This window comes from Tribolium castaneum, chromosome 7, assembly GCF_031307605.1.
Source record: "Tribolium castaneum strain GA2 chromosome 7, icTriCast1.1, whole genome shotgun sequence".
Taxonomy (NCBI): Eukaryota; Metazoa; Arthropoda; class Insecta; order Coleoptera; family Tenebrionidae; genus Tribolium; species Tribolium castaneum.
The window spans coordinates 17,360,945-17,380,942 of record NC_087400.1 but is presented as its reverse complement, the minus strand read 5'-3'; the positions used below and the strand labels follow the sequence as shown (position 1 = coordinate 17,380,942).

Here is a 19,998-nt window from a genome sequence, read left to right as displayed (position 1 = left end):
CCAGTTTTTCGACCGCCGGCATTTTTAATCGTTCTGAAAGAAACAACACAAAATTAAAATTGCTTTGACTTAGTATTGACCATAAATGACTGCTCACTAATATTTTTTATTACATTTTTATCATAATAATACTTACCCTTGATTTTTCTTTTCACTTTGAACACAAAAGCCAAACTCAAAATTAAAATTTGACATTTCGAAAGTCACGTGACCGGCGCAAAATTTTGCATCACGGACAATAGTTGCTGCTACGCTGCGACATTGCACTTTATCGACTTGAGATCGGACGCATCTCGTGGTCGCAGAGAGCGCGCAAATCACCCGCGCAAAGTTGCACTGCGACCATGATTTGCACCGGTCGTATCTCACAACTTGAAATTGGCCCGTTACTGTTACGTCTATTAGGTCTCTTTTGTGATTGATTAAGCGATTGTGAGTTCAGGGAGTTAGTGTCATCCAGGCATCCCGAACTGATATAGCCAAATCGAACCCTTACTGAAATAGGTTTTACTGATGATGCGGATAGATGGCCTTTGTGTTTTACGGGAAGAAGAAATCCTATTGGCGGATTTAAAATTTCATATTATTGAAGAAAAACGTGGTACCGATGCGCGGCTGACAAGTAAAAATTTCACAAACGTCAGCAAAATTTGAGTTTTTTTTATAATATCACGTTAATTTATCAAAGTTTTGTTAAGATAGTGGTTCAAGGTGTAGTGTTTGGGTTAGACTATTGCCTACTATCGGTTAGGAACAACATGACCTCCAAGAATATAACGTAGTAATGAGCACCAGAAGGTTTTCGTAGATAGGTGCGTTTTTCCCAAAAGTGAGTTTTTTGAGACCGAACCGCAAGTGAGTCACACTGCGAGGAGACTCCCATAGACAGAACATAAGGTGCCAGTTTGGCTGATTACAAGTATGTCTTTATCATCGATTCGGTGACGACTATTAGTTTAGTAAACTTAATGGATTTAATAAATATCTTTAATATTAAATGTGTTTAGATCGTGTCATGTTGGGTAAAATTCTTCCATCTGTGCTGTCTGTGCATCCACCTTTTCAAATACAATTAGAAAATTTTCATAATAATTGTATTTGATAAAGTCTTGACATCATTTTGACGTGAGCAAAAATTTAAAAAATACAAAGTAATCGGGATTATTTTAAATTCGCGCCATTTTTAGTACGTGATGATACGGCTAGATAGCTCCAGCTAGGAATTCATTGCCAACCATTATGTTCCGCTTCTATAAAGTTTTATTCTAGGTAGAGACTCGAGAAGACGCAGCAAACATGGCAGACTGCTATCTCTGATGTTTGTTAATAAAGAGTTTAAGTTAAGTTAACCGTGAGTTTCATTAACATCAGCCCAACAAGAACACAACAGAAATTGGCGACGAGTATAAAACCATCAACAGCAATAATGAAGAACATTCCAGTGGCAATTCCACCGTTCAGAATGTATGATGACTCAACAAACCTTGGAGTCCGTTGGGAAAAATGGATGAGCCGATTTGAGAATTATCTTATTGCAGCCGACATTCAATTGAAAATCCACCGCCCAACATTTATAAAACAACAACTCGGAAACTGAAAGCGTACTTTCACCCTAAAGTCAACAAAGAATTTGAGAAATTCCAATTTCGGCAACGAATTCAACAAGAAAACGAAACCATTAATCAGTTTTATGCAAATTTGCAAAAACTAATGCCCGATTGCACAAAAGATAATTGGGCATTAACAAAGCGTTAATCGTCCATCAAAAATTTTGTGCAACACAAAACACCGCTGACGGCTGATTAATCTCTCATCAAGTATTTGATGAACGTCAACGATAATTGTCAATTAATTGTTGATTAACTCTGTTTTCCGTTGCACAAACGCAAATCAACGCAAATGTCATAGTTAATCAGTGATTAACGAATCATCAGTTTGATGGCCGAACGACGGGCGATTAATCTCTGATTAACCGTCTTTAACAGTTGTTTGAGAATTTAAGGTGTTTTTGATAAAATTTCATTAATTAAACTGATCCATTACCTAAGGGGTAAGACAATAACAAGAATTAAAGAAGAAAACCTTGAATTTATTTTATTGGATGAGAATGGTTATGTGCAAATGACTGAAGTATCTGAGAGACCTGTGCAGAAAATCAGAGATCTTGAGGATCTGTTTGAGATGTCGGTTAACCATGAGTGTAAAAAGCGCTTTAGTTTAAATAAAAACCAGAGGTTAAATTGTATCAAAACGCAACTAATCAAATCTCTCAGTGCGCAAACAAAATTTTTATTTTTTTTGCGTTTTTGGTTTTTTGTCTTTTGTAGAACATTTGTAGAGTTATCACAGAAAGTTACAACACAACTCGTTCACACATGAATTTGTATCGTTTGTTCAATGAAACAATTCGAGAATAACTCATTTTTTAACCAATAACATATTATCTACTTTATTGCTTCCTAATTTGCCAATGCGCATGATTCACTTTTAAACAGCATTGTCCAACAGTTCTAATAACTTAACAAAAAAAATGCAAAAACTTTATTAGTTTTAGTTGAAATAAAACCCCAATGTTCAAATGAAGGTTTATTGATTGTGGTAATAAACACGTGTAGATTCCTTTACGCCCTTAACTTCATCCACCCTTAAGGCTATTCCCTTCTTTCGCCTTCAGGAATCGCTTTTTGGTACCCCCTTGGCACTTAGTGGCAAGGCAAAAACACCCGAAAAAAGAAAACTGGAGAGTTCGCTAACACGTCAAAATTTCACAATGCCAATTTCGCTTCTTGCACCCTTTAGGTCTAGAAATTTTCCATAAACTCTATCACTAGTGTTAACAAATCAACACAAGACCACAAACACTATTTCTGGTACCATAAATTGTCTGCATCAAACAGAACTTTTTGAAGACGAAAGAACACAAGTTAAATCGTCAAGTAAAGCACTGAGTAAAACCCGAAGTCCGAGAAAACAAAATATTAATAAAAAAATCAGCTGTCAAATGTATATGAAATGACAAATTCAAGACGTAAGGCTTTGTTGCCAAATTGGTTTTTTGCTAATGGATGATTAACGGAGCATCATATGATGAACGATTAAAACATGTGCAAATTGTTTTGTGCAACGCAATCAAAATTAACGAGCCATCAATTTTTGACGGACCATCATTTTGACTTTTGTGCAACCGGGCATAAAACACCAAACACCCAAACACCAACGATGAACTCAAATCACAATGAACACGAGACAGTGAGCTACGAAAATTTGGACTAACCGAACAACCCAATCTGGAAGACTTGTTAGCTAAGGGTCGTATCATTGAAGCAACAAAACAACAATTGATAAAGATTGAAGAAAAACAGCAACAACATGGAAGTAAACAAAGCGAACGAAGCAATCGAGTACAACACCACAAAAGAACATCAAAAAAGCCTCCCACTCAAAACAAACACAAGAACGGCAGCGGTAACAAAACAACATTAATCAGAACAATAACACACAACGTAAATGCAAAAATTGTGGAAACAAGTGACACGTAAATGGCAGAGAAACATGTCCAGTCTACAACATAAACTGTCATATTTGTCAAAAACGAGGACACTTTGCAGCTGTATGCATGTCAAAAAACACACCAGGTACAAGTCGTCAACAACACAAAAATCAAATTAACTACAATGAAGCAACAACTGACCAATCAAGTTCTGAAAGTTCATTCAAGCTAACAATCGAAAATGTCAACAGTATAAGTAACATTCCTAAGGTAAAGATTGATGTCGATAGGACCAAAATAGATTTTGTCATCGATACTGGATCATCAGTCAACATTATCAGCACAAAAACCGTAAAGCAACTCCTTAAACAGCAACTTAAACATGTCACAACTTGTGTTTTACTTCACAACTCGCGTCAACAACTAGAACTCGTTGGTAAATTTCAAGCAACTTTAACATATAACAAAACAAAAATAGAAGTTGACATACTAGTAGTAAGAGGATCAGCTGAATCCGTACTTAGTTTTGAAACATCGAAACAACTAAGTCTAATCCAAATGTCACTCAGTAACAACGTTAGACTATCAGCAAATGACGTTCAAAAGAAGTACCTAAACTTATTTCGAGGAATTGGAAACCTCAAAGGAACAACAGTCAAGTTACACATTAATACAAATGTACCCCCTGTAGCCAACAAACACAGACGCTTTTCTTTTCACCTTCGAGCAAAAGTGGAAGAGGAGATCCAACGACTTGAACAACAAGGCATTGTAGAAAAAGCAATTGGCGAAACACTCTGGATATCACCCATTGTCATCGTTTCAAGAAAAAATCAAGACAAAATGCGAATTTGTGTTGACATGAGAGAAGCCAACAAGGCAATCAAAAGAGAACGTCACCCAACACCTTCAATTGATGAAATTATCTCAACATTAAACGGTGCCACCGTTTTTTCGAAAATTGATTTGAATGACGCTTATCATCAATTAACACTAGATGAAAACTCATGTTACATAACGGTATTTTCCACCCACATAAGTTTATATCGCTACAAACGGTTAAATTTTGGCATAAACTCAGCAGCCGAAATATTTCAAAACACAATTAGTCAACTACTGTCGGACATCAGTGGAATACTAAACTTCAGCGACGACATCTTAATTTTCGGAAAGAGTCAGGCACAACACGATAAAACGCTAAATCAAGTTTTAAATCGCTTAAGCTCTAAGAATTTAACAGTCAATCCGAAGAAATGTACCTTCAACACTAACAGAATAAAATTCATTGGTTACATTTCTAGCCGATGGTATACACCCAGACCCGTAAAAAGTGCAATGTGTCATGAATTTAGAACCCCCAAAAGATCAACATGAACTACGAAGTTTCCTAGGAACTCTCAACTACGTTGGAAAATTCTTACCAAACTTAGCTAACAACACCGAAATTTTACAAAAATTAATAACAAAGAAACAGTCTTGGATATGGACCAACGAGCATCAAAGTGCCTTCGACTTTCTGAAACAACAAATGAATTGCGATGACAAACTAGCATACTATGACGACCAAACCAACACATTTAATTGTAGACGCCAGCCCCTACGGCCTAGGTGCCATTCTGTCTCAAGGTTCCAACGATAACTTCAACACTGTAGCATTCGCAAGGAAGACCCTTACTGACGTCGAACAAAGATACAGCCAGATTGAACGAGAAACATTAACAGCAACTTGGGCAATTCAACACTTTAGACTCTATCTATTAGGAACACGTTTCACCTTACACACATATCATAAACCGTTGGTTTCTTAAACAATCCAAAAACATACCCAAGTGCTCGAATAGAGCGAATGTGCATAAAACTTCAAGAATTTAGCTTCTTCAATAAGCACCAAAATGGACAGTCTAATCCGTCTGACTATTTATCACGATATTTACCAATACTAAAGGACTATCACATCAAGAAACAAACTTGAGGAATACATCAACTTTACTACGGTGTAAACAGCATACCAAAGTTAATCTCCATTACTGAAATTCAAAATGAAACCAACAAAGACAATACCTTGAATGCACTAAGTATGGCGATTAAAAACAACGACTACAAATTATGGGAAGCACCAGAATTACGACCATTCAAAAATAGCAGAAACGAAATCACGGAATATAATGGAATCCATTTAAGAACAAATCAAATAATTATTCCAGCCTCTCTACAACAACGAGTGATCGAACTAGCCCACAAAGAACACCAAGGAATTGTACGAACAAAACACTTGCTTCGAACTAAAATGTGGTTTCCACATATTAACAACATGGTTGAAGAATATATGAAGACTCGTTCAGCATGTCAAGTCACAACAACACACATAAAACGAAATCCAATCACAACAACAACGCAAGCTACGTACCCATTTGAAAAAGTTGATGTGGACTATGCAGGTCCTTTCCCAAATGGTAAATATTGTTTTCTTCTGATCGATGAACATTCCCAATTTCCAATAATTGAAATCGTTCCCTCAACTAGTTTCCACCGTCTAAAACCCATACTAGACAAATCATTCGCTCTGTTTGGCATCGTCAAACAACTGCAATCAGACAATGGCCCACCATTCAACAATCACGACATAGCAGATTACTGTCAGCAAATGAACATAAAACACAAAAAGGTAACCCCTTATTGGCCTGAAGTCAGTGGAAGACCTGAACGATTTGTGAAAACAGTGAAGAAATCACCTATATGCTCAGTAGCAGAAACCAACGATATGTCACAACAACTTCAACAGTTTCTAACAAACTATAGAAGCACTCCACATCCAACAACAAACATGACACCTTATTATTTAATTATTCAACGAGAAATTCAAACTTATTTGCCGACAATAATTTACCCTAAACGCAACAAAATTTCATACGATCCCGAGTACGAACGAAAACGACGAGAGAAAATTAACGCAAAGATCAACAAAAAACGATGAACAAAATTTCACAGCTGTAAAATCAACGACATAGTCTTATGCAAACAAGCAAAGAAGAATGCTCTATCACCAAAATATGACCCGAAACCCTTCTGGATAGTCCAGATAATTGGATCGCAAATACACGCAAAAAGAGGAAACCAAATAGTAGTTCGGAATTCATTATTTTTCAAACACCTTTATTCAAAACCTGCTATTTCTGAGAAAAAAAAAGAAAATAGCATTACCCAATTTTGTCGTAATCCCAAACCTATTGTCTACGATAACATCCCCGTTCCCAAACATCCTCCAATCGCTGTCCCTCTTGCACAAACTCAACCTACTGAGGTTCAACAAAGAACACCGTTAACTTCGCCTCAAACTACAAGCTTGAAAATACCTTCAAGGCAAACAGCAATTTCGCCATCGACACCAGCAACGCCGACAACATCGCGTACTCCATTTCCACACTTAGATGGGATGGACAACAATGTGCAACCGTCCCACAATGATGACCCACCCCAACTCCAGAGACGCTCAACGCGGTAAAGAAGACCCCAAAGACACCTTGAACAGTACACAGTGCACAGTTGACCAGTGAGTGCCGGTGAATTTGTCCATTTCGAGTGTTTTGTTCATTTCGAGTAAATAACCTTTATTTTCATGTTTTTTATGTTCATTTGTTGTAACTTCAGGAGAGATGTAGTGTCCTGTAATGTTCTTAGATAATAAATAACAGATGGCGCAAAAGATTGAACAGTTAGAGACTCGAGAAGACGCAGCAAACATGGCGGACTGCTATCTCTGATGTTTGTTAATAAAGAATTTAAGTTAAGTTAACCGTGAGTTTCATTAACATCAGCCCAACAAGAATACAACAACACTGTGCAAGAAAACACATTTATTGTCAAAGCTTATTTCCGAATTGAAGATTTAATAAATGAAGAACGGTAATATTCGGTGTCTAAATGCCTTTCATTAATTCTATAAAGCAGCATTTTTTAATTTAGATGGGAAATTCACAGACGACTAGATGAGAATCATTTAAAAACACATTGATATATCGTATGCAATAATACAAGTTAATAGGAAGGAAATTTTTTATTTCACGATTAACTAGTAAATATCAGTTTATGTTAACCAATAATCAGCAACAACTTTGTAAAATTCTTAACGCAGAATTTCACCAAAATGTTCCGACATTCCTCTTGGTGCTATAGCAGAATTCTTCATGCTCTTTTCACAGTACACCAACGCTAAGCCCATAATATTTGAAATTTAATTTTTTTATCGTCCAATAACGTTTACATTCCATACATAATTTTATTCAAATGTCGTAAAATGAAGCAATAGGAAGGAGGTTAGAATAAAGTGAAATATAGATATTTTTATTTATGGCATTAATTACATTGTCAACAATAATTCAAATCACAAGTCAGGAAGTTCTTTCGTCAGGCCGTTCCAGCGGATAGACCAATCAGCTCAGATTTCATTCTGTAATGAAGTATAAAGGGTTGTTGAGTATTTATGTCAATAATTACAAGACTTAACATTAAAGGTAAATTAACATTTAACTTAAGAACCATGTATGGCCAGATTTCTCTCACTGAACTGTATAAATCGTGCAATGGTTAGCCCGCTAAACCCCACTTGGTTAGCCTCCACGCCGACCTGATCTTGCAGCTCCTTCGATACTCAATCGTGCAATAGAGTGGAATCCACCATCCCTTGGTTAGTATTGGATAACCTCCACCGGATTATGCAATAGGTCAACTTTACAGTCTCCCTAATCTTGATCTTCGGATGGCAGTCATACCGTGACGTTGGTAGCTTAACTACCCTAACTGACTCCACCCGAGACATACCTCATTACAACCAGATCGTGCAATAGATTGGAATCCACCAACCTGACCCTGGCCTAATGATAACTCTACCAGATTGTGCAATAGGGGTTGGACGTAATCATCCCTAATCCTGGTTTATGATAACACATGATCAGAGTGCATGGCATATTACAAGTTCTAGTTTTGTTAGAATTAATAACAATAATCAACTAATCAATCGACCTTACATTCTCTGAGAGAATAACACTCACCGCTTTAACTAATATTGTTTATAAATACTCGTAAAATTTACGCCTTCTGCTTTTCGTTCGTCAGGATTGAAGTTCGTTAAATTTGTTTATTAGAATTTTTATATAGTTACGCGCAAACTAGTGTGATTCACAAACACAAACACATCATTGGTTAATAAATTTATAACATGAAATCATGAATCTTAATTTAACAAATTACAAAAGAAACTAGTATAATTCGACTGAAAGCTTGCAGATTAGGTTGACGCCTTGCTGTTTTAAAAAGATGTAAATAAAACACTTATACTTCTAATAAAAGATATTTATAATTATTTTTAAATCAAATCACATATTTATAAAATACAATCCTCCAAATTAGATTAAAATAAAACACAAATTATAAAGAGTCATTGAAATAAATACAACAATACAGTTACAGTATAAAACTATTATTAATACAAAAACGACATAAAAGACTCAAATAGGCATGATTAGAAAAAAGTATCTAAGGCCCGGTTTCACCAATGGAGGTGAAATTTAGTAGTAGAATAATTCAACAGAAACGATTGTTATAATTATAGTAACAAATATTTTTAACTGTTTATTGGATTCATCTAAAGCTGGTTAAACCGGGCCTTAATTTCTATTCTCAATACGCAACAAAAACAAATTACATACGATTCAAAACGGCTGAGTATGGTTATTTCCACAGTTCTTATTTGGAGGACATTTTTTGGCCAACGAAAAAGCTTTATACAAGTAAATTTAGTAAAGAATCGTTTAAACAACTAAAATACATAAATTATTTACAATGTTTGTATCACATAAAAATTCTGAAACACTTTCCATTCTTCCATTCACTCGCACATCATTACATCACGCGCAATCAACACTAGGTAGTTACATCAAGACTGTCAAAAGTTAACTATTTTGCCATAAAATTTAATAACATTTTTAACGATAACATCAAATACTAAGACCTAAAATCGTTTAAAAAATACAATATACTTCAATTATTTTACATAGTAGATTAATACTGTTTAATAGAACATGCAGTTTTTTTTTAATTTTTTGTAAATTTTAAACAACAAAAACCCTAGACTAATGACAAGTAATAAATTTTTCAACATATTCAACACAAACAATGCATTTGACACCGTATAAGTTACAATTGCATCTTTTCATAATTTTCTTCTTCTGTTTCTTCACTCGGAGTCCAGAAGACCGAAACAAATTCTCACAACTTATCCATTCCTCGATTGGTGCGGATGTAACACTGGTCCTGGTGTAGATCCTACCTTTGGTTTCAGGTTAGCCTAATAGCAAAAATCAACAAATGGACAAAATAACAAAAAAAAACACGCACCAGTCGAATTATTATTATTAAGACAAAAGTCCGGTGATTTTTTTCAAATAAAGCAAATTTGGTAAAAGGTCTTCAGTCGATTACAGGGGCCTATGTCTAGTAAAATTACCCAAAACATCAACAATTTGCTCCCTTTTGGAACTAAATGGAATGATTTTGTTCCAGCGTTTCTGGGAACGTCGGCATTTGTATCCAGCACGTATGGAAGGAATACCTAACTCCCAGACTGGACACACTGAAACACATTTTTACTGTTTTCTCTAATAATCTGCAATGAACATTAAAAATTTTCGCATTTTTTTCCACAAATTTTAATTACATACTTCACATTCAAACTTATTTGTGCCGACTAGGAAAAACTTAAGCACAGCTGTTTCTTCATTACCTTTAAGTAGCTTAAAGACAAGTACAAGTGTAGAAAAATCTAATGCAAACAAAGACCATTGCAATAAAAACTTAAAAAATCGACGAAAGAATTACTTACTAAAAATGTTTAACTAGGGAACAAACGTTGTCAACGTCATCAAACCATTTTTATTTGGAAACCTATAATTTAATAAAACAATTTTCATAAGACTAGTCTTAAAGCACGAATTTAGTGCAAAGAATGAGTACTTCAAAGTTTTATTAAATAAGTCTTTTAGACTATTTTTTGTAATTTCGCACCTTTTTTGTCGTTTTTAGACAAAAATTATTATTTTAGTCGATTTAGAGATTTTTGTGACGGTTGGTAATGTATTTATTTTGAAAGTGAAAAATTGATTTAAAATTTTTGTTTTATCCAAATTTTGTCAAGAAACAAGGGTATGGATGATAATGGAGGTAATCTTGCATGAACGCTCTTTGAAATTTGTAAAATTGGCAAAAATACGGTCACGAATTTGCTTCTTGCCAACTTAAAAATGTTCTGTCAAAAAATGACTATTACGAGTTATGACATCGCACGTGCTTTAAGATACCTATTAAAGCATCAAAATGATAGCAAATTACAAAAAATAGTTTACTGAACTTTAGAAAATACGAGTAAATGTTACCTTACCTTCTCTTCCATATCTACATATTTCGTATTTAAAAATGGTAATGGTAAATTTTGGAAGTTCATAAATGTTTTCGTTGATTCTTTGACACCCTAAAATGTTATTTAAAGTTATGTATAATGAATTTCAATGTTGATTTAATTCTTACCTTGATTATGGGGGCACTCGGTTTAGTATGGGACGGTCTTGATTTTATATTTTGTAAAATTTTTCAAAGTAAATATTTGTATTTTTATAAATAGATGGCACATAAAATTTATTTAGTTTGATTATTTTCTAATATACATTTAACTTAATTACAAATAAATAAGGTGTTGCCAAAGTCAAGGAGTTAACAAAACAAATGAGAGTATTCTGAGACTCTTTATGAATTTTCATTTTCAATTTACAATTACATCAGCATAACAAAACTGAAGAAAAAAAATCTACTTTCGGTTACACAATTTGCATAGTACTAATACAGTATGAACTTTTTCCCCAAAATCTAGTATTGTACCTCGAGTGTTTGATGCATATTAAAAAGATAAAAATAATGAAACGATACAAACTACAAACCTCACAAGTATCTACTCAAAAAATAATGTTTCAAAATAAGTGAAATAAAATCATGTTCAAATAAAAAAACTTAATTGATCAATTTACCTTTACTCCAATTATTTAAAAATTAGTTGACGGACGACAAAAATTTATAAAAACATATAAGCTGTTTCAAAACTATAAAAACGCCAACGTCGCATTTTCTCTCAAAATTAGCTGTTATAAATTATTCATACACTTAAAAAATAGTTAATATAATTTATGCTTTCAATGAGATCATTAATCAATAATAAAATAACTATTCAACAATTTTATCAACCTTATTTAAAAAAATTATTCGATAAATTGTGATGCTGCCGTTAGTTTTGAAACAGCCAATACATAGCTACAATTGATTTAATAAAAAATGGGACAATGGCAGTTATATGAACTATAAATGTCACTTTGTCATTGTTTTTCATTGAGTGGTACAAAATTTAAATAAGCAGATTAAAACTTTTAACGGATATTAAATTAAGACTTCACCACATTCTCACTGCCGTATATAAAATTATTTTAATTTAACTTGTATCAAGACAAATATACATACATTTTCAGAGTAGGTAATTACCAGTAGATATATACGTACGAGTAGCTATTAGCTGTTCCAAAACTATAAAAACGCCAACATCGCATTTTACTCTCAGAATTAACTGTTATAAATTTATCATGCACTTCAGAAAAATAATAGCTAATGTAATTTGCAGTTTCAATGAGAGATCTAATCTTTAATAACTATTTTCCAATTTTATTAACATTATTTAAAAAAATAATTCGGTAAAATATATAAATAAAAAACAATAAAACGCAAAAAATATTCCAAACTCTTTTAAACAAAAAAGAAACACTTTAAACCTTGCTGTAAACTGATGGTAGAGGTAAAGAAAAGTGGCTTGTACTTCGTAATTTCCTCTACATATTTGTGAACTATCTCGGTTAACAAACATGAAGACGGTTAATTTCAAAATGACATTTGAGTACTGAAAAATACTACTCTACGAATGATTTAAAAAAAAATGTTTTAGCCATGAAATTTACCGCCACAAGCAATTTTCTTATCATTGGTATTTTAGTAAACACTTAGGTAATAGAAAATCCAGTTAAAACTAGAATTAAGCACATTTTAGAAAATTGATCTAATTTTAAATTTATGATGTAATTACAACCCGGTAGGTGTTATTAGAATAATCAAGTATTTTGTTCCAAATTTTGCAGTAGTGTAATTAATTTTTGACGATTTTCTGCGTTTTGAAGAACTAAATCAATAGGTTTTTTCCCTTTTTTATTAATAACATCCACAATTGCACCATGCTCTAAAAGAATTTTGACGATATCGTAATCATATTTTTTATTCATGCATGCGAAATGTATTGGTAGGTTACCATCTTGGTTGCAAGCATTTATTTTTACACCTTGACCAATGAGAAATTTTACAACATCCAAGCTCCCAAACTGACATGCAAAATGGATTGGCAAATTATTATTCTTGTTGCAAGCATCCAAACGTTGGCCCATTTTTAAAAGTAATTTTACAATTTCGCAACCATACTTTTCATTCATACACGCTCGATGTATTGGCAAATTGCCATCTTGATCACAAACATCTACTTTTGATCCATGATCAAGAAGCAATTTTACGACATCCACGCTGCCATAATGACATGCTAAATGTATTGGAAAAGTACCATTTTTATTGCAAACATCCAATTTTTGACCTTTTTTTAGAAGTAATTTTACACTGTCGCAACCATACTTTTCATTCGTACATGCTCGATGTATTGGCAAATTGCCATCTTGATCGCATACATCTATTTTTGAACCATGATCAAGAAGCAATTTTACAACATCCGTATTGCCATACTGACATGCAAAATTTATTGGAAAACTACCAAATTTATTACAAACATCTAAACTTTGACCAATTTTTAGGAGTAATTTTACAATTTTGCAACCATATTTTTCATTCACACATGCGAGATGTATTGGTAAATTGTCATACTGATTGCAAACATCTAGTTTCGAACCATAATCAAGAAGCAATTGTACGACATCCACGCTGCCATGTTCACATGCTATATGTATTGGAAAATTACCAAATTTATTGCAAACATGCAAACTTTGTCCCGTTTCTAGAAGTAATTTTACAATACCGCAACCATACTTTCTATTCTCACATGCGAGATGTATTGGTAGGTTCCCATCTTGATCGCAATTATCTACTTTCGCACCATGATCAAGAAGCAATTTTACAACATCCACGCTGCCATACTGACATGCAAAATTTACTGGAAAACTACCGTTTTTATTGCAAATATCCAAACTTTGACCCAATTTTAGAAGTAGTTTTACAATATTGTAAGCATACTTTTTATTCATACATGCCAGATGTATTGGAAAATTGCCATACTGATCGCCAACATCTATTTTTGAACCATTACAAAAAAGCAATTTCACGATATCCTCGCTGCCATAACGAAATGCAAAATGGATTGGCAATTCATAAGAATTTTTTTTACGCACATTTACATTTCCACCATTCTCAATTATAAATTGAAGAGTTGATAAATCGTTCTCATTACAAGAAGCATAATGAATTACAGTCATATTATCGTCATGTATTTCATTAATATCCCATCCACTGTTAATAAAAGCCTTCAACATTTCGAGTGATTTTGAGGCACATATTTTATATGAAAGAAATACTTCCTTCTTCAATTGATCTCTATATTGTGGATTATGCAAAAGCAAGTTTATTGCATGAAACGCCTTTGACTCAATTGCTAGATCTAAAAGTGTCTCACCAGTCCCTAGGCTTTTCGTATATATTTTAATTAGAGGAATTTCGTCAAAGTATTTTAAGATCAATTCGTGATTATATTTGACTGCGTAATATAAAATTGAAGGAATATGCATTTCATCTAGATTAGTTGTATCGCTTGTTATTATAAAAGGACACAAAAGAATTATTTTTTTCAATCGTAAATCTGCTTCATTAAATTTCCTTAAATAATGGCATGTGCTAATGCTTGAGTAATTTTTTGTTTGAATCACTTCATCATGATAAATGTCGAAAGAGTCTTCCCCCTTTATTGTTTTTAAAATAGGATACTTTGTATTCCATTCCAAAGACAGTTGAAAACTGTTACGGTTGAATAAATCTTTGTGATTTAATTCATCTTCAGTACACTGATCTAACATTTGACTACTTTTATACAACACGGCCATATGAGCTTTACAATTTCTGGACAAATTCAAATCTAAAAAAAAACGAATGTTGTCATATTTGCCATTTTCAATAAAATAAGAGATTTTATCAATTTCTTCCAGATTTTCAAAAAGATATAAAGCTGCAAAATATTCTCCAAATGAATTATGTAAGAACTGTGGGGTCAAATCTTCTGTAACTTTTATTATAAAACCGTAAGGATCTTTTTTTTTGTGAATGTCTTGACAATCAGTATTGAAGAATTGTGGAAAATAATGATGAATAGCAATTTTCATATATCCATTGATTGCATTAGTTTTCTCTTTATTATATATTTCAAACATGTGGTCATTGTCAAGATCGACCTTTAATTTTTCTTTAAAAAATTTCTCAATTATCGTTTCAACAAAATACCCATATATATCACTTATTAAAAATATTTGTTCTTTTTTGCCTAATAAATTTAAAGCAATTTCTTTATCATTAGTGAATAACTCTGTTAAAATGTAGGTATGTAAGGGTATTCCCAAAATGTCATTATAAGGAGAAACTCGAATGTGAGACTTAATTTTATCAAAAATGTTTAATGATTTGCTATCTGAACCTGAAACTTGTAAGCGATTCTTTATAAAAGTTTTTTGCTCTTCTTCTCGAAATTGTTCAATACGTCTAGAAAATACATCAAATTCTGTTTCTATTTCGTTTTCTAAATGAATTCTAGATGTCAACCATTGCCTGATACCAATACTAGAAACATCACTTACAATACTTTTTATAATCTTTAGTGTTTTGTCACTGATTTCATCAAGACCATCCCAAACCAAAACTATTTGTTTTTCTGACTTGAACTGTTGAAAAACCTTCAGCTCTGTATCATTTTTTCTGTAATTCTCAGTCACAATATAATTCAAAAATTTTTCAACGTCAGCCTCTGAATTGTTCCAAAAATGTTGAGCATGGTTTCTTGCCACTATAAATATGATCCAAATGGAAGATGAACTGTTCTTTTTTAAACTTTTCATCAACATTGTTTTTCCCATTCCTGGATTTTCACATACAGAATTGATAATGTTGTTGCTAGAGTTAGTAAAGAATTCCGTTTCTTCTATGGAATTGTTGTTATGGAGGTGAAATTCTGACAAATGTTTTCTCAGTGGAAATAAACTGTTTTTATTTGAAGTTTTCATTATCGTTGATTTTCCCATTTCTGGATTACGACATATAAAATTTATAAGTTTGCTGCGTGAGTTAGTGAGAAATTCCGATTCTTCAATGAACTTGTTTTTCTGAAGATGCAATTCCGACAGTCGAAATTGTCGCAAATGCTTGACTCCTTTTAAGCTTCTGATCCATTCGAAACAATCCAAATTACGATATTTCATCAAATGACAGTTTGTTTTTTTGGGATATTTTGAACATAATTTGTCAAACTGTTCCTGTGAACATTCATTTTCCGTGACGTAGACAACTTTCTTTTCTTCACATTTCTTCTCTATATCTTCTTCATTAAAATGGTCATCAAGGATAACAATTTTATACTCGATATATCTTTCCTTGAAGCTGTCTAGATGTGTAACACAACTAACAGTAACCAAGGTATCTTCTCCAATTTTTTTCAAGAATTTGGAATCAATCAAAATTCGGGTCAAATTTCGTGGCACGTAATAAGGTGGTAACGAGAATTCTTCAGATTTCCCAATTTTTAAATTGCCTTCTACCATTTGCAGAAGATTATCAGTTGTTATTGCATGTTCCACATCTTTGCAGATGCGCACTAAATCTTTTAAGAATGCAGGTCTCTGTCCTTCTATCGAAAATGTAAAACTTCGAATTATATCCTCATATAGTTTTTCTTCGTTTTTAAGGTTGGCCAAATGTTGAAAACAAGATTTATTTTGTGTTTGGCACTTCAGTGAATCCATCTTCTCTTCTGAGCAAAGAATAACCAACTGTTTATTAACATTTAATAAATTTATTGTTTTAGTAATCCTTTCATTGTCTTCCACGATTAATGGACATTTGCCCATTAGCCAAAGTAATTTATTAATTTCTGTTCTTTTTTCAGTACTTTGGTTTGCTAATTCCTCTTGATTTTGTATATTTTTAAACATTATCTGGTATTTTATATCAATTTTGTTAAGTTCTTTAATATCAATGTTATGAATTGCGTTTTTCCAGATAAATTTAACCTTCTCGTAACTGTTCTTATTAAGAACAGTAATTTTAAATTTGGAGACAGCATCTTTAAATAACTTAGCGTTTTTGGTAATCGGTTCTGCATTAAACAGTAATGGTCGAATATTAGGAGTTAATATTAATGTCAATAAAACTTCTTCGATCCAGGATTTATGCAACTTTTCCTTTTGTCCAACTCTTAAACTCCAGTTATATATAAAGTTTAAGTATTTTTGACAAATATCTTTGTTAAGGGAAAACAAATTGTGGAATTGTCGGAAGCATGCTGTTTTTAAACCATCTATATTTAGTTGATTAGTGAATAAAAAAAAATTTTCAAAAAATTTTTCTTCAGAATCAACCTTGTACACATTTCCTTCTGAAACACTCATTAGCATTCGTAATTTGTTGAATTTTTCGTACTCTTCTAATTCTTCAACATCAAATACACGATATACTCGTTCTTCATTTTTCAAGTTCAGTTTCAAGTGATCTGAGCAGTTTTGAAATTTAAGATTCGTAAATAAAATTACTTTAACAGCTCTTTTCGATAGGTTTTGCTCATAGTCTTTAAAATATTTTTTAATACTAAAGTTGCCCTTGGCTTGAGTTAGGTCCTGCATTTTTAGTGTACCGCTTTCTTCGTGTGTTAATTGCAGAGCATACGTTTGGTAGTTGTTTTCCCCTTTATATTTTACTTCTAATACAACACCGTCGAAAACACCGTAATTGTGATCATTAGAAGATATAAAGAAATCCTCGACCGTGTCATTTTCAATTAATTTCAGAATTAGATATGAAATGAATAAGTGTTCGTAGTCTTTTCCAAGATCCACAGTACGTCTTCTTTTTTTGAAGATCTGAAAACGATATGATATGATAAACTTTCCTCATCCGGCGATATTGTTATGGAGTGAATAACATTTAACAATTTACAACTGTCACACAGTCAATATAAACTTAGTAACAAAAGAACTATTAAAGAGGTTTTAACAACTCGTAATTTTTAGTTTTTTGACAGTTTTGATACTTTATTTGTACATTTGTACTAAGAATACCTTGTAGTTTTAGCAAATAGTCGATTTTTAGTTAAAGCACGCAGATAATATACAAAGTGTACCAAAACGCAAAAAGTTGAATAACATTTTTTTTACAACTGGAACACCATGTATTTTTTTTTCACCCATCGATAGAAAATTTGATAAGCTTTCTAATAGTATGAGGTTTCTGAGAAATATTTTTTGAGATTGAAAAGTAAATGTTTTATTACAAGAAAATTTGTTATTGTTATCCGATAAGTCAAATGGTAATATATGTTTTATGTGTACTAATGTAACTAATGGGTGGTAATAAAGCGATCAGTAATAAATCCGATTATGATCAGTGTATACTAGTAAATGATCAGTATTTAATTAATTTTTGCATAGTAAAAAACTAGAAGTGATCGGTATAATAGAATATTTTGCACAGTAAAAAATTTAAATGAGAAGGGAATCACACGCACAGTATTTTATTAAACTTTGTTCAGTATAAAGTGCCCAGTAAAACATCGTATATGCACAGTATCTAATTTCACTTGCACAGTTTAAGTAATGAACGCTCAGTAGCTAGCCTACAGGCTGGGCCTGCGCCCCAGCGAACTAAAAGGAAACAGACCCCTTGAACGATTAAACTTGAAATGAGGGATTCTAAACTCTCCAATTTTGAAATGCTGTATTATTTATTTACTGTGCATTTATTATTTTTACTGAACAAAAGTACATGTCGTTTAAGGAGGCCCCCGAGAACTATCAAAATCCAACGTTACAAATAACTTACGTGACAGCAAGATACGCTTTTGCTAAAAGTTTTTTAATTTTGAACAGTGAGAACAGCCCTGCGAACACTACACCGATCTCCTTTCTATTTGGTACAACTTGACTTGTTTCCCTTGTTCGTAAGATAGCTTTATTGAGAGTCTCTTTGTGATAGGGATGATTCTTGCACGGAAAGCACTAGTAGCACTCCGTCCACATTTTACTTAAGCTATCAACATTTCCACATAATCCCCGAAAGAATACATTAAGACAGAGTACGGTTGACCCCGATAGCGCTACTATAGTACTATTAAAATTTTCACAATGACGTTTGCTGACGTTTCCCGCAAATTTCATAAACGACTATGGTAGCGCTCAGCTCCATTTGCGTGTGCGTCATCTGACATTTCTGTCACTACGTTTACATAGCAGGGGCATTCGGAAATAAAATTAACTAGACGCCCTCTGGTGATGACTTTTGAACTATGTCGAAAACAGTAAAGAAATTTTCGTAATGCCACATTTAACTGACATTTAATGAATTGTTCAACAATTCTGCGTGTATAGTGTTAATTACTTACAACAGAAAGAATTACTTTAAAAGTACGTGGTGGTAAATACTAGCGTTGACTTTGGTTCTGTAGTTTTTCATGGTATAATTGTGTTTATTGTTGGAACTTGAAAGTGGATAAAAAGTGAAAAATATTTAAATTTTGATTACACAGTGTTATCAAACAGTTGTCTAATTAAAGATTATAAGTAATGGATCACAGCGAACACAAAGTTTGGCTCAAGAAACCAATAAATTAGTAAAGTGTTATGAATTTTAGGTTAGAATTTTCCACAGAAAAAATCATGAAATGCTGCGGTAAATCTACAAAACTACAATAAAGATTAACAACTGCTGATACATTTAAACGTAAATTATGCCAAAAGGTAGGTTTTTCAATGTCTTTGTAATAATTTTCCAATAAAGAAAGTGAACCAAACAGTCATTCGTTATTCGTGTTTTCCTCGTCATCTCTCATTTGTCAACATAAGTTTCTTGCATCAAAGATGCAATAATCATTCCGCATAGGCAATGTAATAATTGTGAAGCCCCAAAATTCGTACAACGCTCAAAATATCCGAATAAACATTTTCCCGCCATTTATGGTTACTGTTTTCGACCTAGTTCACTGGCGCCCCCAACGGTAATTTTACTTCCGAATAGTGGTGACAAACTATCAAATATTTTTTGAGGTTACGAAGTGTTTAAATTATGAGTTGTTACAAAAAATACAGATTCACAAAACAAGAACTAATAAACGCAGAATCAAAAACCTA

The 19,998-nt window shown here is 32.9% G+C and overlaps 1 protein-coding gene and 1 long non-coding RNA gene across 9 annotated transcripts in view; one reads left to right on the top strand and one right to left on the bottom strand.

Annotated features, from left to right (window-relative positions):
• Window positions 1-3,701: 3,701 nt before the first annotated feature.
• LOC135266830 (uncharacterized) lies at window positions 3,702-8,691 on the top strand. Of its 2 annotated transcripts, XR_010335037.1 has the most exons (4): window positions 3,702-7,393; window positions 7,454-7,947; window positions 8,002-8,174; window positions 8,225-8,691. It is a non-coding gene; the product is annotated as an uncharacterized LOC135266830 (long non-coding RNA). The 2 variants fall into 2 exon arrangements; XR_010335036.1 differs by having other exon boundaries at window positions 7,454-8,174.
• A 133-nt stretch (window positions 8,692-8,824) lies between these two features.
• Window positions 8,825-19,998, bottom strand: part of LOC655486 (uncharacterized) — a 29,992-nt gene continuing 18,818 nt past the window's right edge. For 4 of the 7 annotated variants that reach the window (XR_010335029.1, XR_010335034.1, XR_010335033.1 and 1 more), the window contains 6 exons: window positions 11,069-17,736; window positions 10,923-11,012; window positions 10,368-10,429; window positions 10,207-10,307; window positions 9,884-10,151; window positions 8,825-9,833 (listed from right to left, as the gene is read on the bottom strand). The gene's annotated coding sequence lies outside the window, so the exon portion shown is untranslated. The remainder of the gene's footprint in view (window positions 9,834-9,883; window positions 10,152-10,206; window positions 10,308-10,367; window positions 10,430-10,922; window positions 11,013-11,068; window positions 17,737-19,998) is intronic. The other 3 variants (XR_010335030.1, XR_010335031.1, XR_010335032.1) reach the window with 3 other exon arrangements.